A 12,682-nucleotide genomic window follows, 5' to 3' on the forward strand; every position below is an offset into this window, starting at 1 on the left:
TATCAACGTAATAATTAGGTTGCTTACTTAGACCTTCCATATTCTACGCATATTTATTCTTCATGTTTGTGTATGATATTTATATACTAAAACTTTTATAGTGTTATAGTGAAGAACGTGATAAGTTTGTTAACTATATTTGTTCCAGTTAAGTGTAAGAGAGAGTCTAATAGCCCTAACCTCGCAATGTAATCTAAGGCATTAAATAAATAAATTGATGAAGACGTCTGTTCAGTGCAACTACCTATTGCCGAGCTGCAAAAACAGGTGTCTGAGAAGCATGAGAATTATGTAGTGTGTATGTTAATTTCTTTTGAGAAGATATAAACTCACAGATGACAATAATGTAATTTTGTTCATATTTTCATTTCAGTACTGTATATTTTGGTGCATACTGTACTAGATATCTAATTTCTGTTAACGACGTGCGTAAACGGATTTCAAATTTAAATGATTTTCGTAAATTCATGATATAGGGGAAGGGAATATAAAATGGCTAGGACGGGTAAAATGGTCACAGGCACTTTCCTCGCCTGTATATGCCCGAAACGTATCGCAAGTAGGCCCAATAAGTTGCACTAGTTGCCACTGTAGTTCTAGACGGCAAAGACGCCAGACGCAATTGTTGTTCTGTAGATATGAAGGAAAGGGTGTTTTCATCTATTGTTGATCTAAGGGTAAGTATTAGTTTAATAATGATTTTCTCCCAACTATATAGAACTTGATAATTATATAATATTTTTATTATCAAGTGTAATGCTTCTTAATAGTATTTTTCTATTATTTAGTAGCATTGAAGTTTTCTTGTTCATAGCGAAAAAAGAAATGTACAGCATGGCGTGCAATCGGGTCAAGTGATCAGAAACAGGGGGAGGTAAAGTGACCATCTCACTGTGGCTGTGGCCACTTTGCCTGACGCTTCCAATTGATCTAAATATTGCTAAATTATGTAATAAATTAGTCTTAATATTTTAATATTGAAACAGCGGTTCACCTATTATATACTTGCAATGCTAGGTACGATCATATAGACTTAGGTCTATATTCTTGATCCAATATAGAAATTATTAAGCTATTTTGTTCTGTTAACAAATAAATGCATTTGACTATTTTGAAAGGCGAGCTTTCGGTAGCTTCTATTTGAATTCTCTATATTCAGCATTAGCTAATTTTCTTACGACAAGGTAACCTACTATAATAACAATTTCTGCCAGTCTTTCAGATTAGGTGGACTCTTAACAGATGACTGACTATTGGATATAAAGATGCACTTTAACCCCCTAAATTAACAAGTCAATATTGTAATCCTTAAAAATTCTCACACCGTATCTTGGTGCTGCAAATGGTATCCCATAAGCAACAGACATTGTGGAGAAGCGTGACCACTTTGCCCGACTAGGTCTGGTAAGGTAGGCATTTTGTATAACTTGGATTTGTCCATAATTACTCCGTAAAGCTGAAAACAGGTTCATTTAAATATATCTTAAAACTTAAGGATGGAAGTACTTACAAAACTTTTACTTACTTGCTAGCATGTTTCTACAGGACTGAAAAAAAAAATTACAATTCCTTAGAGTGGTCGCTTTACTCACCTTTCCCCTAACTATCATAGTTTAGGATGTGGCTGCACCCGCATCCCAGTTTCTACATTCTAGATTAGCCACTTCCTACAGTACATGACCGTGGAGCATAAAACTACAAATATAACCCCAATTATTTGTCCTATGTGATTGATTTTTGAATAAAAATTCAAATGAAAGTCGACAATTGATAGTAGTGCTTAAACAATACAAAAAGAACAAAAATATAGAACAAAATGGCTTATTAACGCTTTAAATAATTATATTTGAAACTATAAAATTTGCCAACGAAGAGGCGGAAAAAGAACACGAAAGCGATAGTAAATCACAAAAGGTGTGTCCATGTTTCCAAGTTCACCTCATGTGCTCATCAGAACGAGAATGATTTCCTCGACAATCCTTCCTTATCTTACAATTAGTTGTACCTACAACTACACCTATCTAATGACAATGTGATTCAAAATCATCAAAATGGCTACAAGTTAGGAAAAAATTGAAAGTATCACATTTAAATCAGATAATACAAAAACTCTTCGGAAATTACAAAAGAAATAATCTTTAAACCAATCCATCCATCCATCTTATCATTGTGCATCCAGTGCGGCATCGTACTATTTTCTTTTGGGAGAGATTGCTCGTGTTTCCTAAAGTCCAGGTACTTCAGCACTGTACATTTTGCTGACTTTAACTCTGCGTCTCTAATTGAACTTATACTCTGTTAAGTTCAAATTACTTTCGGGTAGTCCAAGAATATAAGAACTAGTAGTTGAAACCTGGTCAGAAAAACTCCTAGAATCCATTAGAAAACCAAATGCAATACAAACGGCTTGTATATTTACAATTGCTATGCCAGAATTGAATTTGCGTGATTTTTTCACTGATATATTAATGCAAATTTTCCTTTGTATATATTCCAAGCATTTCTATTTATTTTGATATTAATAATAATACAGCAAAGAGTAATTACATATTCCTCATATTTCACGCTTCAAGCCATAGTGTTCGATGAAATGACTTTTTGTAATTACAAATAAACCAGAAAAAAGTTTTTCACCTGTAGGCTAAATGGAAACACGGATGAAATCACAGGAAATTGAACGCTTCTAAAGGATACCTTTTTTTATTTTCATTATTTTCCAGATGAGTAAGCAATTTGTTATTCAGCAACGCACAAAATTATTCCTCATATGATTGGTTTCCGAGGATCCAGCTAGGATATCATTTAAAAAGTACACATTTAGCAATTAGTTCTGTGACTGTTACTGTGATTATTGTAATGGTAAAAATATATTTCGTTTCTTCTATTTAATAATTATAATTAGTTTTTACTACCGAATTTAACAGTTACCATATAAATAAAACACGGTTACATATTCAGCCTGCGTGATAAGAATTCACTTAATCGTATCGTATTTAATATTCCTCGTTTAACATGCCATCTTAATCATTTTTCATTATCAACAACAATTTCATATTGTCCTTCCAACAACTGCGCACATTTTTACTTTATTCCAACTACCCATGTTGATTTTTCTGTTTCTTTTTTGTACGAATGAAAACAATCACAACAATATGTATCATTATTAAAACAGTGTTCCTTGTTAAATGAATAGATACGAAAAATACTATACATACAGGGTGAACCATTTAAAGTTATCATTCCTTCCAACTTCCAAAATAGACGGCATAAAAAATTGAAATTTTGAACCAAGCAAATATCAAGAGGGAAAAATAGTTTCCTATATTCGAAAATACTACTAGGTCAGCACTATTGTCAACTCAACACAAAGTTGTATTTCTTTTTCCAAATGGCACTACGTTAAATCATTACATATTTTAAAACTAAAAGTAAAACGAAAATTTTCTATATGACATATATTCAGTGTTGGCAACTAAAGATACTACAGTATACAAACATTCAAAATTAATAAATTCTGTACGGGTATGTCACTCATCAAATTCATCGATACTATATACACAATTCTAACGAAGGTGCGAGCGGTTCGATTCCCGGTCAGGACATTCGGTCAAAAAAGTGTAAAAGATTTTCCAGGCCAGCCATCCTGAGTCAGGTTTCCTTCATTCACACCAGACAAATGCCGAGATGGTACCTAACATACGTGTCCCAGACCGCTTCCTTCCTTCCCTTTCCTCGGATAGTGTGATCGCCTAAAGACGTCATCCCTCATACGTGACGGGCTAACATGGCCATGGATGCCGAAAGCCCAGAAATGGAATTCCTAATTCTATTCCCTAACAGTTCTGACGAACATTTGCGTATTTTATTCGTAAATTTTATATCTTAACACCCAACTTTCCTTAACTTTATGTGGTTTCATAATATATCTATTCATCATTTTTCTTATCATCTATCTTCTCACCAAAGATAAGTTTAGAAAATAACAGAGACCATGAAAAAACGTTATAAAATAAACAATAAAATCTTCTCGGTAGAGGAGAGAGAGTCAGTGACGACTATAGAGGGACAAGGGGGCGCCCCAAACAGCACCATCTGCCCCAGACCAGGCCCAAAATCTACGATAATTTCATTGAGGAACCCATCTTGCTGGGAGCCTACTAAAAATTATGTTCATGGTATAATCAATGTCATTATTCTGGTATATTGTGTTTTTGGCAACACCTAAATAATCTACCTTCCTACCAAGAGATGGCGTGTCGAGGTCGGGTCGACTTACGTGACCTGCAGCAGTCACGTGCAGCCGCAGCCAGTGAAACTTGTCGAAACCAGTTGAGAAAAAGGCCTCGTTGTGTTAAGCCGGGTGAGTGTCAGTGTGTGATAATGCCGTATTCGATACCCGAGTGTGTTGCCATTGTTGAAGGGTTCATTCTCACTCGATCTTTTGCGAAAACAAAGAATTTGTTTCGGGAGAAATTTCCAGGACGTTCTGTGCCAGCAAAAAGCACCATTCAGGAATTGATTGAAAAATGGCGGCGTACAGGATCGGTTCAAAATGCTCCCAGGAACAGACGACCATCTGTCTGCACACCTGAATTAAAGATGCAGGTGGAGGAGATAATGACAAGAAGTCCTCGAAAGTCAACCAGGAGATTGAGTCAACAGTTTCATGCGAGTGAGAGAAGTTGCAGACGTGTTTTAAGGGGACTGAAGTTAAAACCGTACCGGATAAGTGTTGTGCAAGAACTGAAGGAGCCTGACCTGTAGAAGAGGGTGCATTTCTGTTCATGGCTGTTGAGCAATGTTGCCAGTGGTTTCTTGGATCCACTAATGAAGTGGATCATGAGTGACGACGCGTTGTTCCACCTGTCTGGGTACGTAAATTCCCAAAACAACCGGTATTGGTCGACAGAAAATCCACACGCAATCCACCAGGTACCTTTGCATGATGAGAAGATTGGTGTTTGGTGGGCCATTTCCGCCACACGCGTTATTGGGCCCATATTATTTGAGACGACAGTGAACAGTGACGTGTATATGGGAATCCTGGAGGAGTTTTATACACACTTGACCGAAGAGGAGCGTCAGTTATGTTACTTTCAGCAGGACGGTGCAACATGCCACACATCAGCTACATCATTGTCCCTTGTGCATGAGATGTTTACACCAGAGAGGACAATCAGCAAAGGGTTGTGGCCTCCTCGATCACCAGACTTGTACACGTGTGACTTTTACTTATGGGGACTGTTAAAGGGAAGAGTATACGAAACAAATCCACACACAATTGAAGAACTCAAGACCAGGATCCAGGATGTCACCAATAGCATTACAACACAAGAACTGACAAGGGTATATATGAATCTCCTTAATCGTGCTCACATGTGTTGAAGTGGGCGGAGGACACTTTCAGCACCTGTGAAGGTGAGTAGTCATATTCAATACATTACATTTCATTTTATGTGTTCACTTTACGGGCCGGTTTTACGTGCCGCACCCTGTATATATATATATATATATATATATATATATATATATATATATATATATATATATATATATATATGTATGTATGTATGTATGTATATAGATAGATAGATAGATAGATAGATACATACATACATACATGCATAGATATAGATAGATAAATAGATAGATAGATAGATAGATAGATAGGTAGCTGCAATGGGTCTATTCCGGACTTTTCGTTCAGTTTAGACCCCTTTTGCAATGCACGAAAATACACAAGGGGTCTATACAGGACGAATGGGTCTATTGAGGACCAAAAATGGGTCTAAGCCGGACGATAGGGGTTTAAATAGGACGGAGGGGTCTAAGTAGGACGATCAGTGCTACCAACATACTTTTCTTGAAGTGTTTACTGAAACTTTATAAATTATGCTCATCTGATAGTGATTTGAAGTTTAGTGTTTCTTTTCAGCAGTAAGGCTATTAGACACTTGAATCTAAAGTTTGAGGTGGAATCCGAACTACATTTGTGCGTTCCAATTTCTGTTCTTTTTCAACCGGGAATCAAACTCGGGACCCCACGTACCAAAGTCATGAGTGCTAGCCACCAGAGCAACGAGAATAGCAATAAGCATGGCATAAGAGCTTGTGGTAGCATTATAGTATCAAACTACATATATCCATTATATTTCTTCCATCTCATTTGGGATTTTTTTTTTAAATTGAGAAATATTATACTAGTTTCCAACTCTACCATTATACCAAGATCACTAAAAGTACAGTCATCCAAGTAAACAAAACACATCTTAATTCCAAGTAATTCGGAATACTTAATAAATAAAAAGATAAATACACAAAAACATTAAAATAGAAACGTAAAACATTAAACACTTGATGCTTCACTTACAATTTGGGACATCTTTTCGGTATAGTTTATAAATATCTTATTGATAAAGTGGTAGACCGCTTATGGTGGCGTTTCATGGTTCGATGGTGGCTAGTGCCAAGTCAGATTTGGGATATAAAAACACCGTGTGCATCGGTTTTCTCTGGATTCTCCCGTTTCATCTATTATCAAGTGTGGGAGGATTCAGTAGCCTCCGTAGAAAAAATCATTTTGGAAGTTCCACTATTTTCACGAAATGTGGTCAAAGTCCTTTTTCAAGTATGATGTTGCAAACTAAATGTGTTTCAACTTTCATAAAACTCAAACCAGTTACAAGTATGTGGAGGAAAGACTATGATGATTATTAAAGTTTAGTATCTCTTTTATGCACCAAGGCTATATAAGACGTAGATCTACAGTGAAAAATGGTATGTGAACGACCATAATACTTTAAAATTTAGGTACTCTTTCATCACGAATCGAACCCATGATCTAATGAACCAAGGACGCGTGTTAATTACTAGACCAGCGAAAAGTTTGGGGAAAAATTAAAAATGTATATATTACATCTTGAAAATTGATCTACCAGCTTTCACAAGAACTAAAAAAAAGCGTTTTAGATTAGTCTCATCTTATGAAACAGTAAAGAGATACCTGTAGTATGCATTCAAAGTTCACTACTCTTACGCTTTTGGTAAGGAAAAAATTTAACTTGGGAAAAAGTATTTTAAATCCATCTAGTGGCAAACAGTTTCTAGTCACCGCGCTCCAATCACCGCAGGCTTCTTAGAGGTACACATAATGATTTATTTATACTTTGTCATTTACCCCACACTTCCCTGGCTACAACCCAATTAAGAATTAGATATTTGGAAGCTTCCAGTTGGATGGATGGTAAGTTAAGCATAAAGCCTAAATGTATATCAAATAACGAAGGGGCACTATTATGTTTGGTTTAAGTTAAACATGAAAGATATATGTCATCTCATTGAACCCGTGCCCTTATATGTGGAAGACATACCATGAATGCGCACTTACAAAAGGGGCCAACCTGTTCCAAAATGAGTGTTTCTTTAATTGACAATTTTGTAATACGAATTTTGATTACTCCCTCAATAATCACCATAGCTAATAGGATCATTAATAACAACTAGCTTTTTATTTGTGTTAACATTCTCGGATTTACAGATTCTATAATTCAAAGAGAGAAGGATTACAATCATTAGATTGAATGAGTGGAGAATTGCAATATGTGTTATCAGTGACGTATTTAAGATTTCGTTTCGGGAGGGGCTTTGCTAACTTTCGGGGGGGGGGGGTTGCCTGTAAATGTGAAAATTTTGCAAGATATTTCATTTACTTTACTATAGTAAGTAAGATTTCCGAGGGCTTAGGCCTGGAAGACCCTCCTAAATACGCCACTGTGTGTTATTATTTATATTATTAAAAAAAATATGATAATTCCAATTTAAAGTAAACATTTTTAATGCACTTAACTTTCCAACTTTAAAAATTTCTAATGTTTCTTAATATGCCAGTATTTACTCTGATTTCTCATCTAAATTTATGTTTTGTGCAGCTTGTGTTTTGAGTATATTCTTCTATAGTTATTTTGCGTTTTTTTTAAATTCAATTATTGTCAAATTACTTTAAGTTTAAGGCCACACGAAAGTTCTATGAACAAGAGGAATTGATATAGCATAATTAAATAAAAATATTGTTAAACCTACCCAGGGATTAGTGGCCGCATTGGCTTAGTGGTAGAGCGTTCACCTCTGGTGCTTGGGGTTCCTGGTTCGATCCCAGCTCGCGCGAAATGAACTTTGTGCTGGACAAACACCGTGTACGTGGGTTTCCTCAGGATTTTCCTATTTCCTCCCAATTTCTTCATTTTACCATTTCATTCATTTCTCAACATCACCGTCTCGTTTAGCCTATCCGGCATAACCGTGGGGCATAAAACTCAAGGATTTCATTTCATTTTCTACTCACGGATCAAGGCCGGATTAAGGAGGGCTTAGGGGGCTGTAGCCCTGAGCCTAAAGGCGGATGGGGTCCCCCAATTTGATCAAAGTCTCAACTGGCTGTCTAAAACGCTTACTTTCAGCTGGTGCATGCCGTGTGTCTAGTTACGAGGAGCAACTCAGGGATTATTCTGCACATGTACAAATTTATCTTTTCTTGAAGATGATACAATGAGAATTTACTGCGTTACTATTCTAAACTGCACCAGCCGACAGCCTTGAAAATTCGAAGTTCCATTTCAAATTCATTTACAAATAACAGGGTCCTGCAAACCTTATATATTTGGGATATGACTCACTCGTTCATTCATCAAAGCTTATAGAATATTTGCTGTAAATATCGGAACTTAAAATTTGGCAAATATATATCTTTTGTGACACAAGCATATAATAAAAATTCGAAAACTCGAAATTTCTCCTCAAAGAGAGTAAACTAGGGGCCATTTGTGAAATTAAACATTGTAATTTCACTTGTGATATTTTTCTTCAAAATCCATAGGCAACTTCCTGTATTTAACAACTAAACATATGCCTCATATATATGATTTATAGTACAGGTAAAGGGAGAAAACTCTAAACTTCCAATTTTCGCCCCTATAAGAGAAAATTAGGGAGAAAAATCCAAAAGCACATATTGTGACATTATAATATTTATGACTTATTTCTATCACAATTTAAATAATTTTGACTATTACGGTGTCGATCTCGTGTTTTGAGACAATTGGAAAACGCTTGAATCGTGAGTTATCAAATCTCTATTTCGAAAGAAATAAACGATAAATAGTATTGGAAGTCTAGGTGTTGCCCACATATTATTGAGCCAAAGTACTTTACTTGGTTTGCTGTAGCCATTTGTTAGTCTTAACCAGAGGTAGATAGATACGCTGCTTATCCAATGGGTCTATTCGGATCGTTTCCGGCGCGTTTAGACCCATCTTGGAATGAACTACAATATGCAAGGGGTCTAAAACGGACGACTAAATGAAACAACGTTTTCGACTATTTTTCTATACACTGTTATCACTCCCGTTTTAAAAGGCTGAGGTAGCTAGATACCATGAGACAAAAATAGCCAAAACTTGTTACAAATATAGTTTTGGCTCACGCTGGTTATAAAGTGTAATCTACATTCTCGATATACTTTACAGTATTTTCATTCTCTCTGTAAAGAAGAAAAGATACTGCAATTATACAGTAAATAGACATGATTTATGGACACTACAGTGCGCCAATGCAAGTTTTCGCTTACTCTCAGCCAGGCCCGTATCCACGCGGGGCCAAGAGGGGGCCGGGCCCCCCTAATTTTTTCTTGGCCCCCTCTAAAATTTTAATTGAAGACTTGCAAAAAAATCTCGATTAATTCTATGTGTGAACACTAAGAATAAAATGCAATATAAAAGAGATTATTCCAAGAATTTTTCCATTTTAACTATTTGACGGACACTTCTAAACATAGTTCAAAGGAGTTAAAGTAAAGTTTATCAGTCTTCTCGAATCTCCATATGAAATTACACAATATATATTGAAGCAAGTTTTCCGAAAAGAAGGAATATGTTCATAATACTTTACGCCACAGTTGTAATAGTGATCTAGGAGGTAGGAGACGAAGTGCTTACTGCAAGCCAAATCATAAAAACAGGAGCAGGAATAAAGCGTTTATCTTTGTCGATTGCTTTAACGGCGGTAGGTTATTGTTATTCTATTGTGTAGTTGCACATACATGCATTGCTAAATCCTCGTCAACAGCAAACCTTAGATTAACTGTGGAACAATTAGTTGTGAATTGAATTAAGAGCTCCGAGTTCCGTTAAAGGCGATTGATTCTAGTAGGGCCAAATTATTGTGATGTGATATGTAAAACAAGAACTGTGGTGGAACATTCACCGATGTAATGGTTGCAATGACTTTCATATGTTTGTTCTCGTAGAAGAATAAAGTTAAGCTAAATTACCTTAATTAGATGAGTAACTGAGCAAGTGAACATATTTAACGTTTAAGTTTAAGGATTAAATTCCGGGTTGTGGAGCCAGGACTAGTAAAAATTTGCAAGATTTAGAGGAGAAATTAAGTAGCAAAATGTTTTGTATTGTACTTGGGGTGGGAGATCCCGTGGAAGTAGCTAGTTTTCATATAAAAACGTTGTAAATTGGAACTATTTCTTAGTCGCGTACGCGTAATAATGTTGTAATTCAACATGAAAGAAGCAGTGATGCTTTTACTCGATACTAGATGGGTGCAGCGTTTTACTTACATTGAGAAAAATCTGTTCTCCGGACAGTGGTATATTGTACAAATATACGGAATCCTCTTGCTTACTACAAAAATCAGAACGCAGCATAGATTATCCGTATGCTACATAGGAACTGCCCTTAGGTGTTACATCATGCCTTTGCAGGATGTCTGATGTCTAACAGTCTTCCTTATATTGCATACATACATGTATGCTACCTTCGTCAGCTATATGTTATATACGTCCATTTGTATGTGAGATCCTGACAGCCTATATTGTGTCATACGGAAATTATGTATAGATGGAACACTTATACAGAAAGTATTATAAAACATGCGTTTTCATTTATACGCTTGCTGTATGTTGTCCAAAAACTAAGGTACAGGATTTACAAATGCAACCTACGATATTACGTAAGCCGCATACATTTTTTCTCAGTGTAGTTTTTAATAACATTATAGTATTTTTTTTAGCTGTTTTGGTATGTGTCGTCTTGGTATAGTGTGCAGGTGGTTCATTTATATAAAACGAGTTTAATTTAAGATTTTAAACAAGGACTTAGTACAAACATTAAATAAAAAAATACAACTGTAATTGTAAACAAGGGAATTACTTCAAAGTTACCCATCCACCTAATATTTAACAAAAAACAGAATAAAATCTGCAATCATCAATTTCTACTTAATCTGCAATCATCAATTTTTACTCATTTTATGTTCTGTTACGTTACCTCGAAGGTGTGAGTACGGGGGAGGAACCACAATTACATATGGAAATCCATTATTAACCTAAAGGGGAGACTGGTGGGCCGCGCGGAGCACGGTTGTGGGTAGTTAATGGGGAGTGCGCAGTTGGGAAGAACGAGCGAAGGGAGAAACCGAAGTAAGGTGGGATGATGCACTACTAGGTTACTTAGGTTAGGTTATGCCTACTTTGCACTTACCTTAGTACGTACTTAGGTTTGTAGAGCTTTCCTATCTCAAGCAGAAACTCGTAAACGATTGTTGGTGGTCTTTGTTCTTTCACTAATTAAGCCATGAATAATCAGAAGATTAACCTCACTATCAACATCATGTTTTACAAATGTTACTACTGTCAATTCACATCCAGCGCAAAGACCCTGTACACTTGCAGGCACGTTTACTCGAAAATTATCCACAATCCAACCTTCCTTAACCTAGAGACAAGTAATTCCCTCTACTTGCGAATTAGTCCCGTCTTTATAACCGCTTATCAAAAGGTATTACACATAAATTACGCTTCGCTTACATGTTATCAAGCACACAAACAATCAAATTATCAATTTCTTCTAGGTAATTTTGATAAAAACGGAAGGGCAACTTCGCAAGTTAACCCTAAACAAGAGCCTAAGTAAAGTTGCATTTCCTTATTTCACAGTAGATCATCTCTCTTTCTTGAACTTAATATTAGTATTACATGTGGACTATCAAAACATTTATATTTTAATTCTAATTCGTGTAGTTAGTAATACCCATTTAATAAAATTCAAGTTTTGTTCATGTAGATTACAGAATGTTAACTTAATGTGTGTGTGTGTGTGTGTAAGGGGGGATAATAGAATTAAGTAGAAGCAAAATACTTAAACATTCAAGAGCAGATACCAGTATGATGAATTGCTGATGTTACTATTTGAAGAACTATAATATGGTTGGCTCGCCCCTCTACATTTTTCGGCTGGCTACGGGCCTGCTCTCAGCTAGTATGCCTTCTGTCTATTTACACGAAGCAACTCGGAGATTATTGTGTGTTTACAATTGACTAAATATGGAACATGGTAGGTATTATATGTAATGATGGTGAGTACGGTCGTTTTTTGCTTAAGTGGTAACAAGGAAGTATTCCTGGGTATATAGCGTCTTGTAGTGATAAAATTGGAAGTTTTCGATTATTTTATTAGGTGCAATCTGACGTTCTTGTTCATAAACGAAGCTACATAATATAATGTTTCTGTAAAGATATGGTCCGTTTTGCCTGTTCTTCATTCACGGCTTAGTATGCTACCGAGAATAGAAACTGGAACAAGTATTTTGACCACTATTCTACGTTGCGGCACTAAGC

This window comes from Thermobia domestica, chromosome 11 (genome assembly GCF_964235325.1).
Source record: "Thermobia domestica chromosome 11, izTheDome1.hap1.1, whole genome shotgun sequence".
Taxonomy (NCBI): Eukaryota; Metazoa; Arthropoda; class Insecta; order Zygentoma; family Lepismatidae; genus Thermobia; species Thermobia domestica.